General features: G+C 44.4%; 1 protein-coding gene across 1 annotated transcript in view; it reads right to left on the bottom strand.

The window, feature by feature from the left end:
- The window catches only part of LOC135506583 (receptor-type tyrosine-protein phosphatase delta-like), a 354,431-nt gene that overhangs the window by 288,840 nt on the left and 58,091 nt on the right, over positions 1–7,500 (bottom strand). The gene's annotated exons all lie outside the window — the stretch shown is intronic.

Genomic DNA, 7,500 nt, shown 5'->3' with positions numbered 1-7,500 from the left:
GTGTGTGGTGTGTGTGGTATGTGTGTGGTAAGGTGTGTGTGTGTTGTAGTGAGATAGTATTGTGTCCTAGGTGGGTGGTGACATCATGAATAATCATTTCTAGCTGCTAGATGTTACTCAGCAGTGCCCTACTTTAAAAAATACATGGTAGATAACTACTGCTGAGCTAGAGAACATGAGAGAGAGAGAGACAGAGAGAGAGAGAGAGAGAGAGAGAGAGAGAGAGAGAGGGAGTGGGGGGGAGAGAGGGGGGCAGAGGGAGAAGAAGAGAGAAAGGGGGGAGAAGAGAGAAAGGGGGAGAAGACAGAAAGGGGAGAGAGGAGAATGAGGGGGGGAGGAGAGGAAGGGGGAGAGGAGACAAAATCATTGAGATACCTGATTATGAAGACTAACCTCTGTACTATAATACCAGTAGAATGAAGACTAACCTCTGTATTATAATACCAGTAGAATGAAGACTAACCTCTGTATTATAATACCAGTAGGATGAAGACTAACCTCTGTATTATAATACCAGTAGAATGAAGACTAACCTCTGTAGTATAATACCAGTAGGATGAAGACTAACCTCTGTAGTATAATACCAGTAGAATGAAGACTAACCTCTGTATTATAATACCAGTAGAATGAAGACTACTATAATACCAGTAGAATGAAGACTAACCTCTGTAGTATAATACCAGTAGAATGAAGACTAACCTCTGTATTATAATACCAGTAGAATGAAGACTAACCTCTGTAGTATAATACCAGTAGAATGAAGACTACTATAATACCAGTAGAATGAAGACTAACCTCTGTATTATAATACCAGTAGAATGAAGACTAACCTCTGTAGTATAATACCAGTAGAATGAAGACTAACCTCTGTATTATAATACCAGTAGAATGAAGACTACTATAATACCAGTAGAATGAAGACTAACCTCTATATTATAATACCAGTAGGATGAAGACTAACCTCTGTATTAAAAGGGGGTTTGAGGTCAGATATCTATAGATAGGCCTTCCACAGTTCCTCAGCTGAGGCTGTTCAGATATCTATAGATAGGCCTTCCACAGTTCCTCAGCTGAGGCTGTTCAGATATCTATAGATAGGCCTTCCACAGTTTATCAGCTGAGGCTGTTCAGATATCTATAGATGGGCCTTCCACAGTTCATCAGCTGAGGCTGTTCAGATATCTTATCTATAGATGGGCCTTCCACAGTTCATCAGCTGAGGCTGTTCAGATATCTATAGATAGGCCTTCCACAGTTCATCAGCTGAGGCTGTTCAGATATCTATAGATAGGCCTTCCACAGTTCATCAGCTGAGGCTGTTCAGATATCTATAGATAGGCCTTCCACAGTTCATCAGCTGAGGCTGGTCAGATATCTATAGATAGGCCTTCCACAGTTCATCAGCTGAGGCTGTTCAGATATCTTATCTATAGATAGTCCTTCCACAGTTCATCAGCTGAGGCTGTTCAGATATCTTATCTATAGATAGGCCTTCCACAGTTCATCAGCTGAGGCTGTTCAGATATCTATAGATGGGCCTTCCACAGTTCATCAGCTGAGGCTGTTCAGATATCTATAGATAGGCCTTCCACAGTTCATCAGCTGAGGCTGTTCAGATATCTATAGATAGGCCTTCCACAGTTCATCAGCTGAGGCTGGTCAGATATCTATAGATGGGCCTTCCACAGTTCATCAGCTGAGGCTGTTCAGATATCTTATCTATAGATAGTCCTTCCACAGTTCATCAGCTGAGGCTGTTCAGATATCTATAGATAGGCCTTCCACAGTTCATCAGCTGAGGCTGTTCAGATATCTATAGATAGGCCTTCCACAGTTTATCAGCTGAGGCTGTTCAGATATCTATAGATAGGCCTTCCACAGTTCATCAGCTGAGGCTGTTCAGATATCTTATCTATAGATAGGCCTCCCACAGTTCATCAGCTGAGGCTGTTCAGATATCTATAGATGGGCCTTCCACAGTTCATCAGCTGAGGCTGTTCAGATATCTCTAGATAGGCCTTCCACAGTTCATCAGCTGAGGCTGTTCAGATATCTATAGATGGGCCTTCCACAGTTCATCAGCTGAGGCTGTTCAGATATCTATAGATAGGCCTTCCACAGTTCATCAGCTGAGGCTGTTCAGATATCTATAGATGGGCCTTCCACAGTTCATCAGCTGAGGCTGTTCAGATATCTATAGATAGGCCTTCCACAGTTCATCAGCTGAGGCTGTTCAGATATCTATAGATAGGCCTTCCACAGTTCATCAGCTGAGGCTGTTCAGATATCTATAGATAGGCCTTCCACAGTTCCTCAGCTGAGGCTGGTCAGATATCTATAGATAGGCCTTCCACAGTTCATCAGCTGAGGCTGTTCAGATATCTATAGATAGGCCTTCCACAGTTCATCAGCTGAGGCTGTTCAGATATCTATAGATAGGCCTTCCACAGTTCATCAGCTGAGGCTGTTCAGATATCTATAGATAGGCCTTCCACAGTTCATCAGCTGAGGCTGTTCAGATATCTATAGATGGGCCTTCCACAGTTCCTCAGCTGAGGCTGTTCAGATATCTATAGATAGGCCTTCCACAGTTCATCAGCTGAGGCTGTTCAGATATCTCTAGATAGGCCTTCCACAGTTCATCAGCTGAGGCTGGTCAGATATCTTATCTATAGATGGGCCTTCCACAGTTCATCAGCTGAGGCTGTTCAGATATCTATAGATAGGCCTTCCACAGTTCCTCAGCTGAGGCTGTTCAGATATCTATAGATAGTCCTTCCACAGTTCATCAGCTGAGACTGTTCAGATATCTATAGATAGGCCTTCCACAGTTTATCAGCTGAGGCTGTTCAGATATCTATAGATGGGCCTTCCACAGTTCATCAGCTGAGGCTGGTCAGATATCTATAGATAGGCCTTCCACAGTTCATCAGCTGAGGCTGTTCAGATATCTATAGATAGGCCTTCCACAGTTCATCAGCTGAGGCTGGTCAGATATCTATAGATAGGCCTTCCACAGTTCATCAGCTGAGGCTGTTCAGATATCTATAGATAGGCCTTCCACAGTTCATCAGCTGAGGCTGTTCAGATATCTATAGATAGGCCTTCCACAGTTCATCAGCTGAGGCTGGTCAGATATCTATAATTAGGCCTTCCACAGTTCATCAGCTGAGGCTGTTCAGATATCTATAGATAGGCCTTCCACAGTTCATCAGCTGAGGCTGTTCAGATATCTATAGATAGGCCTTCCACAGTTCATCAGCTGAGGCTGTTCAGATATCTATAGATAGGCCTTCCACAGTTCATCAGCTGAGGCTGGTCAGATATCTATAGATAGGCCTTCCACAGTTCATCAGCTGAGGCTGTTCAGATATCTATAGATAGGCCTTCCACAGTTCATCAGCTGTATGTATATATCTGTGTCTCTGCTTTAGTCTCGGCCGTGGTGTGTGTGTCTGTTGTTGTGTCTGTTGTGTCTGTGTGTGTGTGTGTGTGTGTGTGTGTGTGTGTGTGTGTGTGTGTGTGTGTGTGTGTGTGTGTGTGTGTCTGTTGTGGCTGAGTGTCAAGTGTCTGTGTGTGTGTGTGTGTGTGTGTGTGTCTGTTGTGTCTGTGTGTGTGTGTGTGTGTGTGTCTGTTGTGTCTGTCTGTGTGTGTGTGTGTGTGTCTGTTGTGTCTGTGTGTGTGTGTGTATGTGTGTCTGTTGTGTCTGTGTGTGTGTGTGTGTGTGTCTGTTGTGTCTGTGTGTGTGTGTGTCTGTTGTGTCTGTGTGCGTGGTGTGTGTCTGTTGTGGCTGAGTGTCAAGTGTCTGTGTGTGTGTGTGTGTGTGTGTGTGTCTGTTGTGTCTGTTGTGTCTGTGTGTGTGTGTGTGTGTGTCTGTTGTGTCTGTGTGTGTGTGTGTGTGTGTGTGTGTCTGTGTGTGTGTGTGTGTGTGTGTGTTTGTTGTGTCTGTGTGTGTGTGTGTGTGTCTGTTGTGTCTGTGTGTGTGTGTGTGTGTGTGTGTGTGTCTGTTGTGTGTGTGTGTGTGTCTGTTGTGTGTGTGTGTGTGTGTGTGTGTGTGTGTGTGTGTGTGTGTGTGTGTGTGTGTGTGTGTGTGTGTGTGTGTGTGTGTGTGTGTGTGTGTGAACATAAATGCGTGACTGGTGTGTGAGTGGGTGCACCGTTCTCCCTGAGCATCTGCTGTCACCCCGCCGATAAAAAATAGACCTCATAACTCAGCCAGTGTGAGGCACTCGCTAATAGGACACACACACACACACACACAGGGAGGATGAGCTATCGTCTCATTACTAACCCCAGTCTCTTACCGCAGTCTCTCTTCCTCCTGTAAATCTCTCTCTCTCTTCTGTTTCTCTCATCTCCCTCTCTCCTGTCTCTCACTTTCTCTCATCTCTCGCTCTTCTGTCTCCCCTAACCCCCTAACCCCCTCTTCCCTATCTACCTCTCTCCCCTAACCCCCTAACCCCCTCTTCCCTATCTACCTCTCTCCCCTAACCCCCTAACCCCCTCTTCTCTATCTACCTCTCTCCCCTAACCCCCTAACCCCCTCTTCCCTATCTACCTCTCTCCCCTAACCCCCTAACCCCCTCTTCCCTATCTACCTCTCTCCCCTAACCCCCTAACCCCCTCTTCCCTATCTACCTCTCTCCCCTAACCCCCTAACCCCCTCTTCCCTATCTACCTCTCTCCACATCTGCATTGGCTGCAGCGACTCTCGACGGGTTGAACTTGGAAAGAGTGAAAATAAGATGAAGGAGGTAAATAGAGAAAAGAGACAGAGGGAAGGAAGGAGGAAGAAGAGAGAAGGGAGAGGAGGGAAGGGGAGGAAGGAGAGAGGAGGGAGGAAGGGGGAGGGAGGAGGAAGAAGAGAGGAGAGAGGAGGAAAGGGGAGGAAGAAGAGAGGAGGGAGGAAGGGGGAGGGAGGGGGAAGAAGAAGAGAGAGGAGGGAGGAAGGAGGAGGAGGAAGAAGAGAGGAGAGAGGAGGAAAGGGGAGGAAGAAGAGAGGATGGAGTAAGGAGGAGGGAGGGGGAAGAAGAAGAGAGGAGGGAGGAGGGAGGAACTAAAAGTGACATCTATGTTAAAGAACACAGACTAAACTGGAACTAAAAGTGACATCTATGTTAAAGAACACAGACTAAACAGGAACTAAAAGTGACATCTATGTTAAAGAACACAGACTAAACAGGAACTAAAAGTGACATCTATGTTAAAGAACACAGACTAAACAGGAACTAAAAGTGACATCTATGTTAAAGAACACAGACTAAACAGGAACTAAAAGTGACATCTATGTTAAAGAACACAGACAAAACAGGAACTAACATGGACATTTATGTTAAAGAACACAGACTAAACAGGAACTAACAGTGACATCTATGTTAAAGAACACAGACTAAACTGGAACTAAAAGTGACATCTATGTTAAAGAACACAGACTAAACAGGAACTAAAAGTGACATCTATGTTAAAGAACACAGACTAAACAGGAACTAAAAGTGACATCTATGTTAAAGAACACAGACTAAACAGGAACTAAAAGTGACATCTATGTTAAAGAACACAGACTAAACAGGAACTAAAAGTGACATCTATGTTAAAGAACACAGACAAAACAGGAACTAACATGGACATCTATGTTAAAGAACACAGACTAAACAGGAACTAACAGTGACATCTATGTTAAAGAACACAGACTAAACAGGAACTAAAAGTGACATCTATGTTAAAGAACACAGACAAAACAGGAACTAACATGGACATCTATGTTAAAGAACACAGACTAAACAGGAACTAACAGTGAATTGTCCCTTTCCTTCCATTTACATTTACATTTAAGTCATTTAGCAGACGCTCTTATCCAGAGCGACTTACAAATTGGTGAATTCACCTTCTGACATCCAGTGGAACAGTCACTTTACAATAGTGCATCTAAATCATTAAGGGGGGGTGGTGAGAAGGATTACTTATCCTATCCTAGATATTCCTTGAAGAGGTGGGGTTTCAGGTGTCTCCAGAAGGTGGTGATTGACTCCGCTGTCCTGGCGTCGTGAGGGAGTTTGTTCCACCATTGGGGGGCCAGAGCAGCGAACAGTTTTGACTGGGCTGAGCGGGAACTGTACTTCCCGTCCGTCCATCCATCTATATAGCTCGCTATCTTCAGTGTTTACACCATCGGTGAGAAACAACACCATATTTATCAAATGGAATCATTCAAACGACTCCGCAACATCATCACCTGAAATCAGGCTTTGTGATTGGCTCATTATGGCATTATGGGAAATTCATCTGTAATTATATCATTGTACTGCCTGATATGAGTGAACACACACACACACATAAACACACATAAACACACATAAACACACATAAACACACATAAACACACACACACACACACACACACACACACACACACACACACACACACACACACACACACACACATAAAACACACACACACACATAAACACACATATAAACACACACACACACACACACACACACACACACACACACACACACACACACACACACACACACACACACACACACATAAACACACATATAAACACACATAAACACACACACACACACACACACACACACACACACGCATAAACACACAAACACATAAACACACACATAAACACACACATAAACACACACACACACACACACATAAACACACACATAAACACACACACACATAAACACACACATAAACACACACACACATAAACACACACACACATAAACACACATAAACACACACATAAACACACATAAACACACACATAAACACACATAAACACACACACACACACACACATAAACACACATAAACACACACAGACATAAACACACACATAAACACACACATAAACACACACATAAACACACAAACACATAAACACACACATAAACACACACACACACACACACACACACACACACACACACACACACACACACACACACACACACACACACACACACACACACACACACACACACACACACACACACACACACACACACACACACACACACACACACACACACACACACACTCCAGTCCTGGCAAAGACAGCAGATGTGGCAGCAGTAGTTTAACATTTGACTTCTGCCCCAGAGTTCCTCTCATAGTGACTTTGTCAGCTAAACTACACACACACACACACACACACACGCACGCACGCACGCACGCACACACACACACACACACACACACACACACACACACGAATCACATACACACAGGTATGGCATGCATGCACACACACCCACACACACACACACACACACACACACGAATCACATACACACAGGTATGGCATGCATGCACACACACCCACACACACACACACACACGCACACACGCACGCACAAGGCACGCACGCACGCACACACACACACACACACACACACACACACACACACACACACACACACACACACACACACACACACACACACACACACACACACGAATCACATACACAC

The sequence above is a fragment of the Oncorhynchus masou genome, chromosome 20 (assembly GCF_036934945.1).
Source record: "Oncorhynchus masou masou isolate Uvic2021 chromosome 20, UVic_Omas_1.1, whole genome shotgun sequence".
NCBI classification, from domain to species: Eukaryota; Metazoa; Chordata; class Actinopteri; order Salmoniformes; family Salmonidae; genus Oncorhynchus; species Oncorhynchus masou.
The sequence above is the reverse complement of the archived record's forward strand: the minus strand, read 5'-3'. Positions and strand labels throughout refer to the sequence as shown.